Source organism: Saimiri boliviensis, chromosome 14 (genome assembly GCF_048565385.1).
Source record: "Saimiri boliviensis isolate mSaiBol1 chromosome 14, mSaiBol1.pri, whole genome shotgun sequence".
Classification (NCBI taxonomy): Eukaryota; Metazoa; Chordata; class Mammalia; order Primates; family Cebidae; genus Saimiri; species Saimiri boliviensis.
Genome location: NC_133462.1, coordinates 71,746,985 through 71,764,799, shown reverse-complemented (window position 1 = coordinate 71,764,799; position 17,815 = coordinate 71,746,985).

Genomic DNA, 17,815 nt, shown 5'->3' with positions numbered 1-17,815 from the left:
TTGGTCAATTCGGCTGTTGAAGCTTGTGCATGCTTCACGAAGTTCTCGTGTTGCGTTTTTCAGCTCCATCAATTCACTTATACTCCTCTCTATGCTGTCCATTCTCGTCAGCATTTCGTCCAATCTTTTTTCAAGGTTCCTATTTTCTTTGCGTTCGGTTAGAACATGTTCTTTTAGCTCACTGTAGTTTCTTACTACCCACCTTCTGAAGTCTGATTCTGTCATTTCATCACCCTCCTTCTCCATCCAGTCTGGTTCCCTTGCTGGTGAGGAGTTGTGATCCCTTTTAGGAGGAGAGGTGTTCTGGTTTCGGGAGTTTTCATCCTTTTTGCGCTGGTTTCTTCCCATTTTTGTGGGTTTATCCACCTGTTGTCTGTCTCTGTCCCAGGGAGTTGGAGCTGGCTCCTCTGCTCTGGGTCTCACCAGCTCAGACATGCAGTTGTTAGCTGGGGCCGTGACCTCATCTGAGTCTGGGGATCCTCCTCCAGGCGCACTGGTAGCCTGCACAGGTCATTTCCTCGTCGTACGTTGTCTGAATGCATGCTCAGAAATGGTATTTTACAAGTTCGAGCCTAGGCCTCACAGCATCTACTCTTTCCCTTCTGGAATGTGATGCCGTGTGAACAAGCCCAGGGTAGCCTCATCTTAAAGATGAGAAATCACATGGAGAGAGACGCCCCAGACATGAGTGAGACGGTTCGCCGTCCACAGAGTGGAGATGAGTCATACATCTCTTGGTTTTAAAATAAAGCTGCACATTGTTTGGCCAGACACAGTGGTGGCTCATGCCTGTAATCCCAGCACTTTGGGAGGCCGAGGTGGGCAAATCACAAGGTTAAGAGTTCAAGACCAACCTGGCCAACATGGTGAAACCCTGTCTCTACTAAAAATTCAAAAATTACCTGGGCATGATGGTGCATGCATCTGTAATCCCAGCTACTCAGGAGGCTGAGGCAGGAGAATTGCTTGAACCCGGGAGGTGGAGGTTGCAGTGAGCCGAGATCGCACTACTGCACTCCAGCCTGGGCGATAAAGCAAGACTCCGTCTTGAAAAAAGGAAAAAAGAAAAACAAGTCTGTACCTCTTTTGATACACCTCACATAACATGGTAGAGTTTAATTATCTTGGCCTTAGTCACTTCCTTTCAGTGAATATAATGCAGTAAAAGTGATGCCACATGACTTTTAAGGGTAGGTTAGAAAAAGCAATACATTGTCCGCCAGGCTCTGTCTTGTGGCACACGCCCTGGGGACCCCAAGCTGACACACGAGAAATCTGGCTATCGAAAGCTGCCATGCTGGAGGGAACACACGGAGAAACTGCATGGAAATAGAACAAGAGTCTCAAGGAGCCCCAGCGATTTGAGTCAGTCCAGCGCCAACCAGCAGGCACGTGAGTGAGTGAGAGCCTTCAGATGATGCCAGTCTTTGGGTGACTCTAGGCTGATGCCAGGTGGAACAGAGATAAGCTGTTCCTGCCAAGCTCTGCCCAAATGATAGATTTATGAAACTAAATGTTATTTTAAGCCACAGAGTGTTGGGGTGATCTGTTAGGTAGCAACAGATAACAGATACACTTTAGCATTTTGGTTTTTTATTCACACTTTTATGTAGGACAGCAAAGTTTCAACTTTGTAATGTGAATATTCATAAATTACTAGATAGTCACATAGTAGCCAGTAATTCCAATAAATATTACATTTCCTTATTCTGGTCTGTCATAACTTGGTGAATTCTGGTTAAGCGTATGCCTAAGCCTCAGCAGCCTGAGTCGGTGAAGAAGAATATACTGAGAACGGGAAGCTAAAATTAAGAGAGGGAAGGGCTGGAGACACCTGCCTCAGCTGTAGAGGCAGCTGAAGAGTTCAACACACAATGTTTGAAGGTTAGAGGAACTCAAGTGAAGAGGGAACAAGCCAACAGGTACAAGAGGGCAGTACACATTTTCAGGTAGGTGAGCAGAGACCACATGGTAGCCACCTATTCCGAGACCTCAACAGGGGTAGAAATATGGAGAAAGCAGTTCTCTATCCCAGAGGAGGGACTTTTTTTCCTGTCTTATGGGACCCAGGTAAAGAGACAAAAATAACACACATGAAACTTTTCAAGGGATAGTGAAGTACTCAATTACTTGGACTATATGCTCAAAGAACAGAAAGCTTCAGTGTTTAAAACATTAAAATGACCTCCACACAAAACTATGCATATTAATTCACCTGTCACTAGCTGACCTGGCCTAGGTACAAAGAATTAGATTGAAGGTGGGTCACAGATGCATTCTATGGCTTGGAAATGATATACAAAATTTCCTAGATATGAATGAAAAGGACTTGTGAGAATAAACCACAGCTCTTCAGCAATAGAAAGGTTTAGACTCTGCAGGCATATAAATATGACAGTTAAATTTCTCAGCCAGCCCCAAGTCATCTCTTCCCTAGCAGCAGTGATTTTTGGAAATCCATTGTATATTCTCTTTTCTTCCTGAAGTATTCACTTGAGTATCAGCACCGTATTTTTGCGCAGGCGAAATGAAACCTCTCACCATGAGAGAACCCTGTGTTCTAATCAGCAAGGATGAAAGATGATAATGGGATCGAAGCTATAAAGGCTGAGCATTTGTTAGAGGTTGAAAGGTAATTTATCATGTGTCTGTGACTATCTGAAATCATCTTCTATTCATTCTGTGGGAGGTTACTATAGATTTTCTACACATTTGCCAACAAGAATATAAAGAAAGAGAGCAATGTTAGAGACTGTGTTCAAAATAATTATCTGTTGCTATTGGTAACTAAGATTCACAGTAAAGTGAAATGTAGGATTCTATGCCCCTTTTTGATTTTCAGATGGTTGAAATGTTAGAAAACGGACTTAGTTTATTTTTGGTTTTTATGGTTCAAATACTTCTCAGAAGGTCAGTAGGTCTTGGGAAGGTTTATATGCCATATTTAGATGACTAAAGCTATGTTTTAAATAAGAATATTTGGGACTTATCCAAAAAATTAAACTTATAAAATAAATTGGGCTAAGGACGGTGGCTCACTCCTATAATCCCATCACTTTGGGAGGCCAAGGTGGGTGGATCACTTGAGGTCAGGAGGTCGAGACCAGCCTGGCCAACATAGTGAAACCCTGTCTCTACTAAAAATACAAAAATTAGCCAGGTGTGGTGGTGAGTGCCTGTAATGCCAGCTACTCAGGTGGCTGAGGTACAAGAATTGCTTGAACCCAGGAGGTGGAGGCTGCAGTGAGCCAAGATCATGCCACTGCACTCCATCCTTGGTAACAGAGTGAGACTCCATCTCAAACAAACAAACAAACAAACAAAAAACTGGAAGACAAGTAGGACGTCAGCTTGTAACCCAATCCCTGGTATGTCCCTCTTCAGGGCCATCACCATGGATCTTCTCACTTCATGGCAGATATTACTCATTCTCCACAGACCTTTCCAGTGTCCTCTTAGAACTGATTTGACTTTTTCTCTCAATCTTTACCCTGTGCTCACTCTTTGGACTTTATGAAGGCATTTGACTAACCCAGTATACACATTGGGACTTTTGCAGTTACAAATAACAGTATTCAACTCAAACTGGCCTAAACCAAAAAGCGAATGTATTGGGTAATGTGACTGGAAATTTCAGAAGTTCAGACACATTGTGATGCAGGGTTTCAAATGATATTTCCGGGACCCATTTTCTCTCTGTTCCATAACTCAACTGCTGTATTGATTCCATTCTCAGATGGGCTCTTTCCCTGTGGCCTCAGAATGGCTGCCACCTGCTCTGGGAACAATTTATTTTTAAGTTTAAATCTGGTAGAAAACAGTGGGTGTCTTTGATTCAGAATTCTTAAGAAATGTCCAGAAATTCACACAGATAAGACTAGTCTAGATTCCATCCTTGTGCCAAGAAAATATGGTATGCCAGTTGACTCAGACCTCAATCCAGTTTCCACCTCCAAACCTAGAGCTCCATCTAGACCACAAGGAATGAAATGCATAAGGGATGAATCCCAAAACGAAAAAGGGGCTATTGACAGTAATGGAAGGATTGGATGCCAGGGAGAAACACAAAAAATACCCATTACATCTGGCTTTGACCATCAGCTCTTTCTGAGCTCAGATTGCACTCAATATTCCAGTTATATTGAACTCTATTCCTCTAACTCAGGTGTCCCCAAACTACAGCCTGCAGGCCGCATGCAGCGCCCTGAGGCCATTTATCCGGCCCCCCCACCGCACTTCAGGAAGGGGCACCTCTTTCACTGGTGGTCAGTGAGAGGAGCACAGTATGTGGCGGCCCTCCAACGGTATGAGGGACAGCGAACTGGCCCCCTGTGTAAAAAGTTTGGGGATGCCTGCTCTAACTTGCCATGCTCTCTTTCCTTTTTGTGCTATCCTGCATGCTGAGATACGTGCAATGGAGCCTGAGCCTGTTGCTTGCCCATCATGAAAGGGTGTAAATGCTTTTACTCTAAGACAAGAAGTAAGACTTCCATAACTGAGGTCACTGGTCTCTGCCCAATGAAGCACCCTAGCAATCCCAGAGATCTATAGAAACGAGCATTAGTGCTTCCAAAGTGTGTTGATTGTCTATAGGGAAGCACAACTACTTGTCAAAGTCTATCCCGATATAGAATGAACTATCATAGTGAAGAAGACCAGAATATGCCACCCCAAAATAGGCCTCTTTGGCATAAGGATTATTCTGAGCTGAAGGCAATTGAGGAACATCAGACCCAGAAAAAGCTTTGAAGCAGAGCATAAATTACCCTTTCATAAAGGAAGTTTACATTTATAAAAGAAATTTACATTGCAAAAGTGTCTCCTCTCCCAAACCAGGAAGGAGGAGGATGGCTGTTGTAACTCCTATCAATGAAGAAGGCACCAACTTAAATCTGCATAACAAACCTTACTAAACAACTCTTATTTACCACACAGTCCTTGGTCACCTTGCATAACTCACCCCTTTTCCTTGTCTAGCCTAAGAAGGAATGTAAACACTAAGTTCTGGCTGCCTCCTTGAGCCACATTTTACTTTATCAAGAACCATGCATATATGTGTGACTAAAACTGTTTTTTTTTTTACTCATTACTCTGTCACTAAGGAGACTAGAGGAAAATTTTTCCCTTCCCTAGAAGAATGTCTGTAGCAGATCTGTAGATCTGCAGTTGCCAGAAGCACTTAACATGGTGGCCAGTAAAATCTGGGAGTGCTGGCTGGGGACGGTGGCTCATGCCTGTAATCCCAGCACCTTGAGAGGCCAAGGCGGGTGGATCATCTGAGGTCAGGAGTTCGAAACCAACCTGACCTGTCTCCACTAAAAATAAAAAAATCAGCCAGGTATGGTGGCATGTGCCTATAATCCCAGCTACTCAGGAGGCTGAGACAGGAGAATCGCTTGAATCTGGAAGGTGGAGGTTGTGGTGAGCTGAGATCATGCCTCTGCACTCCAGCCTGGGCAACAGAGTGAGACCCTGTCTCAAAAGGAAAAAAAAAAAAGAAAGTGAGAATGCTTTAATCTCTGCTGTTCCAAGAATATTTAAGGATTTATCCTCAAGTAATCAATCCCTTTGAAACTGCCGGGCATCTGACATGGTTGTTGAACCCAGAGAAAAGAAAGCCGGCTTCAAGTATATGCAGGACTGAGAACGAAGTAACAAAGGGAAAAAAATATTATTTTGTGATTTATTTTTGAACATACGAATAGTGCTAAAAGGAGAAGTTCAAACAGAGCACGTTTCATTCCACGTAAGTTTATTAAGAGTAAGTAAGTGCCAGAGTTGGGTATATAACAGTGCAATGACATAAATAAGATCAGACTCTCAGCAAGAAACAGACACATGAACAAAACACACATTATCTCCTTATGAGAGAGTGCTAAAAAATAAAAATTTAAAAATACACATATTAACACACACGTTAACAAATGTCGCCAAGGTGGCAGTAAGCCTGCTTGAGAGCCACTATACCCTTTCGACGTCTCTTCCAACATTCCCACCTGGAAAAGAGGTGAGCAGGTGCAGGCTCTGCAACCCTCTAGTCTCTGCTTGGCATAGTCCTGCTGTTGACTCCTCCTCCCCTATTTTGCCTTCCCTTTAAATCCTGCTGTGTCAAGACCATCGTGGCACTTTGCTTGCTGCTGCTTTCCCTACTGTTGTGAAAGGCCTGTGAACTGGAAGAAGGCTCACTGAATAATTTAAAGGCAGCTTCTCACTTCCAGAAGCAATGCTCTAGTTACCTAAGATAGCATTGGGCCACACAGCATTCCGTCTGTGCCTGAGGCAGGCATACACTGGTGGTGCGTTGTAGCTAAAACATCCAGTGAATCAGTGATGGCAACAACCACCCAAAGAACCTCATTAATTGTGGACCTCACTCAGAGATGGGGGACAATGCAGTGTGTGGAAGAGAAGCTGCTTAGAATAGTTGGTCAGCAGCAGGACAGCAGGCAAAGTGTGCTATGTCAACACATAAAGAGCCAGGTTTTTGTGTTTGTTTTCAACCAAGCACATAAGTTTTATCTACTTTCTCTTTACTGCCATGAGCCTCTCAGCCATTTTAATAAGCATCTTCCTTAAGGAATTCAGAGGGGCACAAATCAATAATACATTTGAGTTCTAAACATAAACAGAAGAACACTTTCTTTGAGGGAAAGAAAATGCAGGAAAATCCAGAACTCCCCAGCAAGCTTTGTTAATTCAAGTCCCCAGTAAAGACTTTTTTTCTAAACATTCCTTAAATTCCACATGTACTCATAAGGTTTCTAGGTGTGACTATTGAAATGTGCTGATTTAGTTAGGGCTAAATATTGAACAGGTGCTAAAGTTGGAGGAAGAATGGAAACCAATCCAAGAAACAAGGTCTTCTTTATATCCACCCTGTGATGGCTGCTCTTATTAGTTTAATTAAGCTCCTGGATTAATGTAGGTAAGCCCTTCCTGATGCATTCCTTATGCATACAGGGAACCCAGCATGAGCCTAAGCTGGGTTCACTCTAGGACCCAGGCATGTCAAGGCTTGCTGCAAAAACTCATGGGTCAGCAACAGAGACTTACTTATGAGAAAGCTAGAAGAACCTCTGGAGAAGAACTCTTCTTAGGAAACAGAGCTCTAGGGCAAACGAGTTTGATACAGGGACAGTGGTCCGGAGTAGGAGGGTTGAAGGGCAAAAGAAGAGAGATGGGGGTCCTCTTGGAGGCTCAAGAAGCCCCAAACTCCTTTTGTTTTTGAGAGTTCTGAAATACTACATTAAGAAATACCAAAACTGAGTTATGTAAAGATGTATTGTGCAAATTTATATTTAACATAATAATGTCTTTATCACAAAACACATTGCAAATAATTGTATTATTCACAAGATCATGAATGGATTTACAAGTATTAGTAATTCATAATTTAGTATAGTGATGTGATCCAATACAGGGACATAAGAAAAGGGCTGTGTGGTGAGTCCTGTCTTCTTTCAGTTCAGTTCTGGTGGCTTCTCTCTGAGATGGTCTGAATAACCTCAGAGCATCTTCCCACTCAGCCGACACTGACCCAGCCTGAAACCTATGCCTAGGGGATGCAGGAAAATAGCAAGTAGAAACGACAAGAGCTCTTATCCATAAGCTCTGAGAGACGCTGAGCATGCAAACCTTCTGGTGCCAGCAACTTCTTCAGCAACTTTGTTGACTTTGGCAACCACAAGAGTCAGCTCAGACATTATTGCCTTGACCAGGCGTCAGTAGCCTTGGCACAGGTGTTGCCGGGCCATCACAGCAGTGGAAGTGCCTTTGGCCAATACCAGCAGTGGCTGCATCTTCCAGGCCTATTGGCAACAGAACTGTCGTTTTCAGTGTTGGTTGTAAGAATGATCACTGATGAAAGCCAAGGCTGGCAGGAAAATTGCAATAGCCATTGGGTAACCAGGAATATCTTGTTCCATCAGCTAATTCTTCCTTGCCCTCTCCCTTGGGGCTAGCCTTCCCCAGATAGGACACATTCTGTTTGTCCATGGCTGATGTCATGGGGACAGACCATGTGAGGAATCACTGCTTTGACTGAGTGGGTAAATCTAAACGGTTCTGGAGGTTTAGTATTCAGAAGACCACTTGGCCATAGATAGAAGGCTCATTTTCCAATATAAGATTTATTAATAATCTTTTACAAGTTACAACTTTGATTCTATATGCTGGTTCTTTTGGCTTATTTCTAGATTGATTCATAACTCAGGAATGAGAAGTGCTGTTTTATTAAGACTCTCAAATCCTATAAGAATCATCATTGTCATCTTCATCATCAACATCGTCAATCCTGATCACAGCATTCCCAGGCCCTGGTATATTATTTGGCTTTAGCAGACACCTAAATACATATGTAACCAGGGGCAGTCATTCATGCTTGTAATCCCAGCACTTTGGGAGGCTAAGGCAGGTGGATCACCTGAGGTCAGGGGTTTGAGACCAGCCTGGCCAACATGGTAAAACCTCATCTCTATTTAAAAAAAAAAAAAATACCAAAAAGCCAGATATGGTGGCAGGTGCCTGAAATCCCAGCTACTCAGGATGCCAAGGCAGGAGAATCGCTTGAACCCAGGAGGCGGAGGTTGCAGTGAGCCAAGATTGGGCCACTGTACTCAGCAAAACTCCATCTCAAAAAAATAAATAGGCTGGATGCAGTGGCTCACGCCTGTAATCCCAACATTTTGGGAGGCTGAGATGGGTGGAACACTTGAGGTCAGGAGTTCGAGACCACCCTGGCCAACATGGTAAAACCCCATCTCTACTAAAAATACAAATATTAGCTGGGTGTGGTGGCATCCCTCTGTAATCCCAGCTACTCGGGAGGCTGAGACAGTAGAATCACTTGAACCTGGAAGGCCAAGGTTGCAGTGAGCCAAGACGGTGCCATTGCACTCCGTCATGAGAAATAAGAGTGAAACTCTGTCTCAAAAGAAAAAATATATATAAATATATGTGTGAAATGTGTGTGTGTGTGTAATGAATACATGAGAAAATATGCAATATTGAATATGTATGAAATATGTGTGTATGTGTGTAATAATGAATATATAAGAAAATATACAAAATATCTGGTTGGAGGTTTAGGGGTGTATAATAAGTAAAAGGCATATCCAGAAAAGAACTGTTTGATGATTGCTAGTGACTCAATTTTTACCTGAAGGCTGGCTTATTCCAGGAAACATAGCTTATTGATTGATTGATTCATACTTTCAAGAAACATCTTTTGAGCATTGAACATGCGCGAGACATATAGAACTAGAATGCCTAGACTTAAGCAGTTAATAATCTAGTTGAGAAGGCAGAGCTGAGTGTGACAGTAACTGAAACTCAATATGACAAAAGATTTATTGACGATGTAAACCAGTTACTGTCATGGCACAGAGGAAGTAACCATTCTGCTTGTCAAGAGAGTTAAGAAAGTTTCAGAAACCTAAAGACCAAAACATTTCAACTAAAAATCTATTGATTCACAGTATGGAAAAGAAAGGCTTGGAACATTGAGCAAACCACCAGTTAACTGGCAGTTTTTCTAGAAGTCAGCAAATGGAATGGTTCAAATCAACCCATGATCCATTCATTCTGTAAGTATTACTTCAGGTCCTGCTTTGTACGAAGAACTGCCGAAGGTTTGTGGTTGATGCAAGTATTACAAAAAAAAGGACCAAGACACCTGGAGCTAGATGTGAAAGGGGGACATGGACCTTTCTCGGCTGTCATCTTAGGACTGAGCTCTAACTCCCAGGCTCTATACTTGGAAGATGTTTCCTTTCTACAGGGATTCCTGCAGGGAGGGGGAAAAACAAGGAATTTGGACTTCAAACCAAACTTGAACACGATGAATGATCCCAGACACTTGAATGAAAATTATCAAATCCAGAAAAATCTCAAATCAAAGTTGTTTTTAAAAAAAACAAAAAAGGGATCTACCCATTCCCTCAGGCTCGCTCAGCCAGGTACACATGGGTGGCACAGTCATAGTTTACTGCAGTCTCGAACTCCCGAGTTCAAGCAATCCTCCCACCTTACCCTCCCAAGTAGTTAGGACTACAGGGGATGCCACTATACTATACGAGGCTATTTTACTAGGCTAATTTTTTTTTTTTGTAATTTTTTTGTAGAGATGGAATCTGTGTTGCCCATGCTGGACTCAAACTTTGGGCCTCAAGCGAGCAGTCCTCCCGCCTCAGCCTAGATCAAACTTTTGAGCAATAGTCTGTATTATTGGCAGTAGAATATAAAATTACCTCTGGACAAGGATTCATTTGCCCTGGAATCCTCACTTTTCATAGAAATAACCACCTCAATTTACAAGGTACACACTGGCAGAGATGTTTATACCACAAGATACTTTCTCCCTGGCTATAGTTAATAAGACAAAGAGTGGCCATGTAAAAAGAACCAGTTTCTCTATAGAATTAAAAATGGGGCTAAGAGATACTTGCAAATTAATGATGGCTGCCTGAATGGAACCAAAATAAACTGTACAATCATCTTTCCACCTTGTGCATAGACAAGCAGAGGCCCGTTTGTGGAGAGAGGAAGCTGGTGCACAGTGAGAAAGAACATGAATGATCCTGGCTGCTAATGGCTCAAATCCCTAGAAAACAGCCTCACCTCCTGCTCGTGAGTCCTGTTGCCCTCTAATAAATCTTCCACACACCTGCTTTTCTGCTTAAGTTATGTAGCAGCATCTTCTTATTTGTCATCAAAAGAGCCTTGGACTTTAAAAACAAAAACTGAACAGAGGCCCTTTTCTGGGATGTACAGTTTTTAACTCGCCAGTTGCAAAAGGTTCAGTCGGTTTGCATGGTCCTACAACTTCTATTTCATTGTGGAGAGGGTGGCTAAAGATGAACTTCACACATCATCCTACAAATCCTTGCTTGTTCTTGGAAATGCGATTGCTCAAGGAGGTTGGCTGCTGAGACCCCAAGATGGTGGTAACTATATGCAGGCATGGGTGTTACTTCAAACAGACGATAAAACTGAAAATAAGCTGGACTGAGTTTAGCAATGCTTGCCCCAGACTGGATGAATTATGCCTATTATGTAGTGTTATTCTAACTCAGTTGAGAAAACAACTGATGTCCTGTTATTATGCTCTAAAGGGACTTGGCTTGTGAGTATAGAGGCCACTTTCTATGGGTTGAAGGTTGTACTTTTTTCTAAAGGAAATAGAAATTCCCAGAACCTATCATATTGAATGAAAGATCCAGGTCAGAAAGAAAAGATTCAGAAGGCAGGGAACTTTTTACCTTTTAAGGAACATGGGGACATGAGGCCTGGGACTCAACAGAAGCGGGGACATGCCAGAGGTCTTCCTTCTATGATAGGAAGAAGAAAGCTGACCTCTACCCGGTCAAAAGAGGCTGGCCAGAAACTACACAGGCTTCAGCAGCCTACTCTGAGAACAGTCAGATCACATACCAGTTTTACATTTCTCTACGTTGTAATTTCCTTCTGCGGAATTGAAGCCTTCAGTAAAGTTTTATTACAGTCTGTTCTTGGCAAGTAAAAGATGGAGCTATGTGGAAGGGTAAAGGGGGTACAACCTTTCCTCATCCTGAGGTCAGCTTCATGGTAGCAGCATCAATTGAAGGGAGGTAGAATGTTCTGGAACTGCATCAAGCAACCTGCAGAGAAGTGAATGATGGTCCATGGTAGAGTGGAGCTTGCCAGTCTGGAATCAGGCAAAGCAGAATCATAGATGTGGTGTGACTAACTTGGGAACCATCATGAGACAACTTTCCTCCACCCACGTCTTGCTGAGCGTGCCTGAGGGAAAGGAAAAATTATAGAAGAGATTGACTAGATGCTCAACAATATCCTTTCCTCTCCTGAGCACACAGAAGACTATATCTTCCAGCCCCCTTGCACTGGACAAGGGAACATGACTGGAATGGGGTGTAGACCCTTTAATGTAGGGGTGTAGACACTTTAACGCCTGCAACCTAAAATCTTCATGCATCCTCTGCTTGATCTTTGCTTGCTGGTCAGCTCAGTTCAGATGATAGGCAGAGGGCTCCAAAAGGGCTGTGGAAGACAGCAAGCTCCATTGATAGAAGAAGGCTGAATCCCTGAGTCATCACTTAGAGGGGAGCTGCCAGAACTGTTTTGAGTTTTGATGGGAACAAAGAATAAACATTTATTGTGTTAAACCATTGAAAATTTGAGGTTGTTTGCTACTGCAGCTAACATTAATTACTCTAATATGGCAACATGAAAAGATGTCTGAAGTCCTGTCATTACACAGATGAGGGCCTTTGAATGGTCAGGGATTTGGGTTACATGAATCAGACCTACATCCTTCCCCCAAAGAGTTTGCAATCCAGTAAGAAGCTTAAAGAAAAAGTGACAATAGACGGATAAGCAGGACCCCCTTAATGACCTTGTTCTCCTGTTGTCGACTTTGGTGGTAAGGCACAGAGCACCAGAAAGGGTTTAGACAAAGATTCTCATTATATCATTCCCTTGACAGAATTGTCAAGAATGGAGAGCTTCTTTTACTAAGGTGGTAAAGTCATTGAAATTCTACCCTTAAATTGAGAGAAACCTCCACTTTTTTTCGTCTCCGATGGGGTCATAGGTTTTCGTTTGTAACCTTTATTTCTGCATTACCAAGACTTTGTCTTCTATTTTCCTGAAGCTATGGGAAAATGAAAGTAATTAAAGAGACAGTATACTAGGTTAGTTATTATTACTAAACCAAGATCTTGTTAACACAATGCTAACACAAATCCACAAGCAGCTACAAGTCAAAATACAACTAAAACTTAAGAAATAATTCACTTGGGACAGATGGACTTTATTTCTTTCGGTCCTTTTGCCCATTTCCTTGGGGCCTGATTAAGGCACCCTGTCAGAGGTTTGCGATGGCAGTAATTTCACAGTCTGCCAAGTAAAACTCATTGGAAGGGGATGATTTCAGCCAGGTGAAGCGGGCCTGTGACATTTCCCCCTTAACTTTTTTTTAAATTAAAAAGTAACTTACAATACATGCTATAACATGGATGAACTTTGGAGACATTATGTTGAGTCAAAGAATGCAGACACAAAAGGCCACATATTGTGTAATTCCATTTATATGAAATATCCACAATAGGCAAATCTGTAGAAACAGAAAGCAGATTAGTGGTTACCAGGGCCTGGAGGCAGAGAGGGGGGTGGGGTGTGACTGCTGCTTAATGGGTACGGGGTTTCTGGAACTAGATAGTGATGATGTTTGCACGACATTGTAAGTGTACTAAATGCAACTTATTTATACACTTTAAAATGGTTAAAATGGTGACTTGTATGTTATGTGAATTTTACCTTAAAAAAAAAAATCCAGATTAAAAGAAAAACTGGATTTTTTTTTTTAATGGCCTTCCTTGCCACACACATTCCTGCTCTGTCTCCTACTCATTCAAGCAGTAGTATAATAATGAGAGCATTAATAACACTAGAAACTAAATGCAACTCACTGCCACCCACCCAACCGACGAAAACATAAAATTCAACATTAGGGCAGTTGACTCTCTGCTGAATCCATAGAAAATCTGGTTACAAATATGATTCGATCCTTCCCTTCCTGCCAGCAGTAGGACAGGGCCACAGCCCAGCCCTGAGACCTTACAGAAGCCACGGTGGTACCTGCAGCTTCACGCTGTGACCTCCCCCTCCTCAGGCGGAGCGGGTACCTCCGATGCCCGCTTGGACCCGCCCCCTTTCAGAAAATCTGAAAGTGGAAATCAAGTGCTCTTTAGTGAGATCTCAAGGGAGACTATGCTTCTTCCACTTGAAGCAGACATAGAATTACAAGTTCCTAGATGAGAAATTAATAAATAAAAAGTGAAAACTGCTATCTGGGTCCCTTCTACTTCCCTCCTCCCAGTGAGTGTTGATGTTATTTATAGGCCTTGCTGTTTTTTAAAACCCTTACCTCCCAGAACTGGATTTCATGACAAACTAGATTTAGATGGTGAAGAGTAATAATTGAAGGGCAAAAATGGGTTGGATGACGAGTGTCCTGCCAGTCCATGAAGAGTCACCCTGTCTGTAGGACTAACACTGTGCCAAGCAGGTGCGGAGAAAGACATGAGACTTGAAGAAAATACACTGAAAAGCTCTTGCTTTAAATTCCTACCCTCTTCCCTTCTCAGCCATGCTTTGTCCTCAAGGAGAGGGGTTAGCCGGGTGCAGTGGCTCACGCCTGTAATCCCGGCACTTTGGGAGGCTGAGGCGGGTGGATTACTTGAGGTCAGAAGTTTGAGACCAGCCTGGCCAATATGGTGAAACCTTGCCTCTACTACCAAAAAAAAATAAAATAAAATAAAATAAAAAATAAAAAAAAATAAGCTGGGTGGTGTGGTGGAGCGCACCAGTAGTCCCAGCTACTCAGGAGGCTAAGGCAGGAGAATCATTTGAACCTGGGAGGAGGAGGTTGCAGTGAGCCAAGATCGGACCACTACTGTACTCCAGCGTGGGCAGCAGAGTAAGATTCTGTCTCAAAAAAAAAAGAGAGAGGAAGAATTTAGCATCTCTGCCTGAGCTGTGAAATAAGGGACACAGCAGGTGAGAGGTGGTGTCATTTCATAAGGAGACTCAAGTTCTTAACCAGAGGACCCCGTGTGTTCTGTCAGGTGGTTTCTAGGCGTCTCAGAACGTAGGACTGTGGAGATGTCAGCAGACTTCCCATGGCCTGGCACCACAGAGAGCAAACATCATTCCTGCTTCTGGCTACTAAATCCTACATTCTAGCCCTGCTCTGCAGAAGGCATGAAGAGAACCAAGCCAGGTGGCTGCAGCCCCAAAGGTAGAGGTATGCTGGAGCTGGCTTTGCTCATGACAGTCAGTTGTTAAATTGTCAGGAAGTTTCAAGCCAGTTCTTAACCAAATTATTATTTAGGAAAATAAATTATATTTCAAATAGTAGTAGAACTGAGAGACCTCTCAGTTTAATGATTGTAATTTGCGACAGAGTAATAAATAGTAAATAAACTGTAGACTGCATAACAGATGTAATGACAGTGGCTTTACTGGGAAAAGATTTGGCAGATTGAAGGGTGCACTTTATTTGTCGTATCATGATTGGATTGCAGCCATAGGTTGGCTGTGGATATATATGAAAGCAGCAAAAAGCAACAACAGCATTTTGTGAGTCAGTCGGCTATATGGAATTTATAATGAATTATGTTCTGTATTTTGTTAGTAATAACTTGTATGCCACATACCCTTTACATCAGTAAAATCCATCACAAACTCATAAACTTACTTTTTTTTTCAACAAACCAGTTGTTAAACAACACCACCACATCACTGCTTAAAGATCTGTAACCCTAGGAGATCTGAGTTGAGTTGTTTGTTCATCTTCCAACCTGTGAAATGAAGGAAAGAAGGAAGGAAAGAGAGAGGGAGGGAGAGAGAGAGATTACTTCTAGACAATCCTGTTTCTTGCATTTCAAGTCTAAAATAGCGAAGAAAATGATGGTGATGGAAAACACAGGACTCACTCTGACAGGTAGAGCAGGCGGTCTCCTATCTGGTATGATTTGAAAGGTACTCCAAAGCCAGCCAACCCAGAAATATCTGCCCCTCTGGCTTGCCCAAGCCTGCTTTAGGAAATTCACAGAATTTGAGTATCCTTTCTTTGGATGTGCTTTGTCTCCCATGCCTTTCTCTTGCCTTCAAGAGTCCTCATTAGCACCTTAGCTCATATTTGAGTATAAATAACTAGATGTGACCTTGAAAAGCACTGAACTTCTTCCCAGGAAAATAAGATGCAATAAAAAGTTCTGATGTGGGGAGGAAGCTGAAAACCACAACAAGAAACACACACCAGACATGCCCTGACAGTGCAGGTCATCGAATGGGATCTCAAGCCCCGTGGGGTTCAGACACCGAGGGTACTGTTGGGAGCATAACAGCTTTAGAAAAGGAAAACCGGAAAAGTGCAAGAGGAAAGAGACCTGGTGCAGAGCCTGGGATTGAGCTTGCACCTTATACCCCTTATGAAAAATAAGGGGGTTGCTGGAGCTCTAATGAAAACTCTGGAGTCTGGGTGATAAGAATGTGTCAACGTAGGTTACAGACTGTAACCAATGCACCACCATGACCGTGAACAAGGCTGTGCGTGTTTTGGGGACTGAAGGTGTACAGGAACATGCTGCGCTTTCTGCTCAATTTTGCACAAACCTAAAACTGCTCTGAAAAAAATAGCCCACTTTCCAGAAAAGGGTGGGGGGAGTTGAGATCCTATGTGAGCCTTATCACAGTTCCTGTCTGCAGCAGCCCCCGCCCCCCTGCCCCAAAGCCCTCCTTCCCTGCCTGTCACCATTTTCATACCTTCTAGAGTCACTTATCACAACAGTAACAATCACAGTCCTTGGAAAGGTGTCACTGTACTTTAAGAAATAAACAGGTATACATGTGCAGATTTGCACATCCAAAGAGGTGGGACTGATGAGAGACAGCAGCACCCCATCCACTCACAATCAATGAGCAAACCCAGTGAATACTCTCTCCATCCTTCCCTGCGCCCTTCAGCTCAAATATTGTGACTCTCTTTTTCAAATACCTATCTCAATCTCTTATCAGATATGTATTTTACCTTGTTTACTGTGATGACCCTGCTTTACAAAATACGTATTTTGAATCTCTTTTCAGAGGTTTATTAACTGTGCTTCCTGTTACTCCTCCTCATCTCCGAATGTCTACTTGAACTCCTCTTCAAATACTGTCAGATCTTTGAAGTTTGTTCACTTGTGATGTAGGGGGTTCCCCACCTGGGATGTTCCTGGAAAGGCTGAATGATCAGAATATTGGGTTGTACTTATTTGTAAAACATATCCTAGAGCTGATGTGAGAGTAGTCTGGCTGGTCTTCACTCCCTTTCTCCCTCCTTCATGCATATATTTTAGTAAATGGCAAATGACATATATTTTTGAGAGGTGGGTTAAGGAATGACTCATCAACTGCACATAGAGGGTTAGCTTTTAGCAGCAATTCTAAGTAGCAGGATCAGCAGGGCCAGCCTGAAGTTGGTTCAGGGATGTGGCTCACACTTTCCTTGGGCTGGGCCTGACCTCCACCTCGCCTGCTGCAGTTTCATTCTAATGAGTCTTAAACCTGCGTGTCTGAACCTGGTTCGTTCAAAAAGAGGTCTGGGATGGTTCCCAGGCAACTCACATCACCTGTCTCCATCCAGAGCCCAGGCAACAGCTGTTCCCTCACCTGTCAGACTTGTGTCTACTGAAACTGAAAACACAACCCTGTAGTCTAAGAAAATTATATTTCTGGTATTTTTTTTTCTCTGTTAGAAAGTTCTCATGGAGACAAATTAAACCCTACTTGCATATTTTGTGAGCAACTTTTACTGAACAGTTTACCAAAATGGGACTATTCTGGGAATCCGGACGATGTGACCGCTGTGCCTGATTCTCCTCACAGGCCATTGGTCCTCAAGCATTGACATCCACAGATATTTCCGCTCCATGATTAGACTGCAGGCATCAAACCAGAGGGTAGTTATCACTTACTTCCAAGATCAACATGTCTTTTTCAAGATGTTGCCTTCGAGAGGCTACTGCATGCCCCAGGTTTTAGTCTAAGTAGGGCTCTTGTTCCTTAATGCTCTCCACTCTAACGACCCATTAGACAGACCTGTCTCACAGGCATTAGCTCCTAAGTACATACTTTCTGTCACCCACAGTGTAAACAATCTGATGTAGAAAGAGCACCAAGAACTTGTGTTAAATTTTTGACACATGTGGAAGCTGCCTAGATTTTTATAGGATAGCAAGGGAGATGATGATTGTGTCAAACTCTTCTTCAT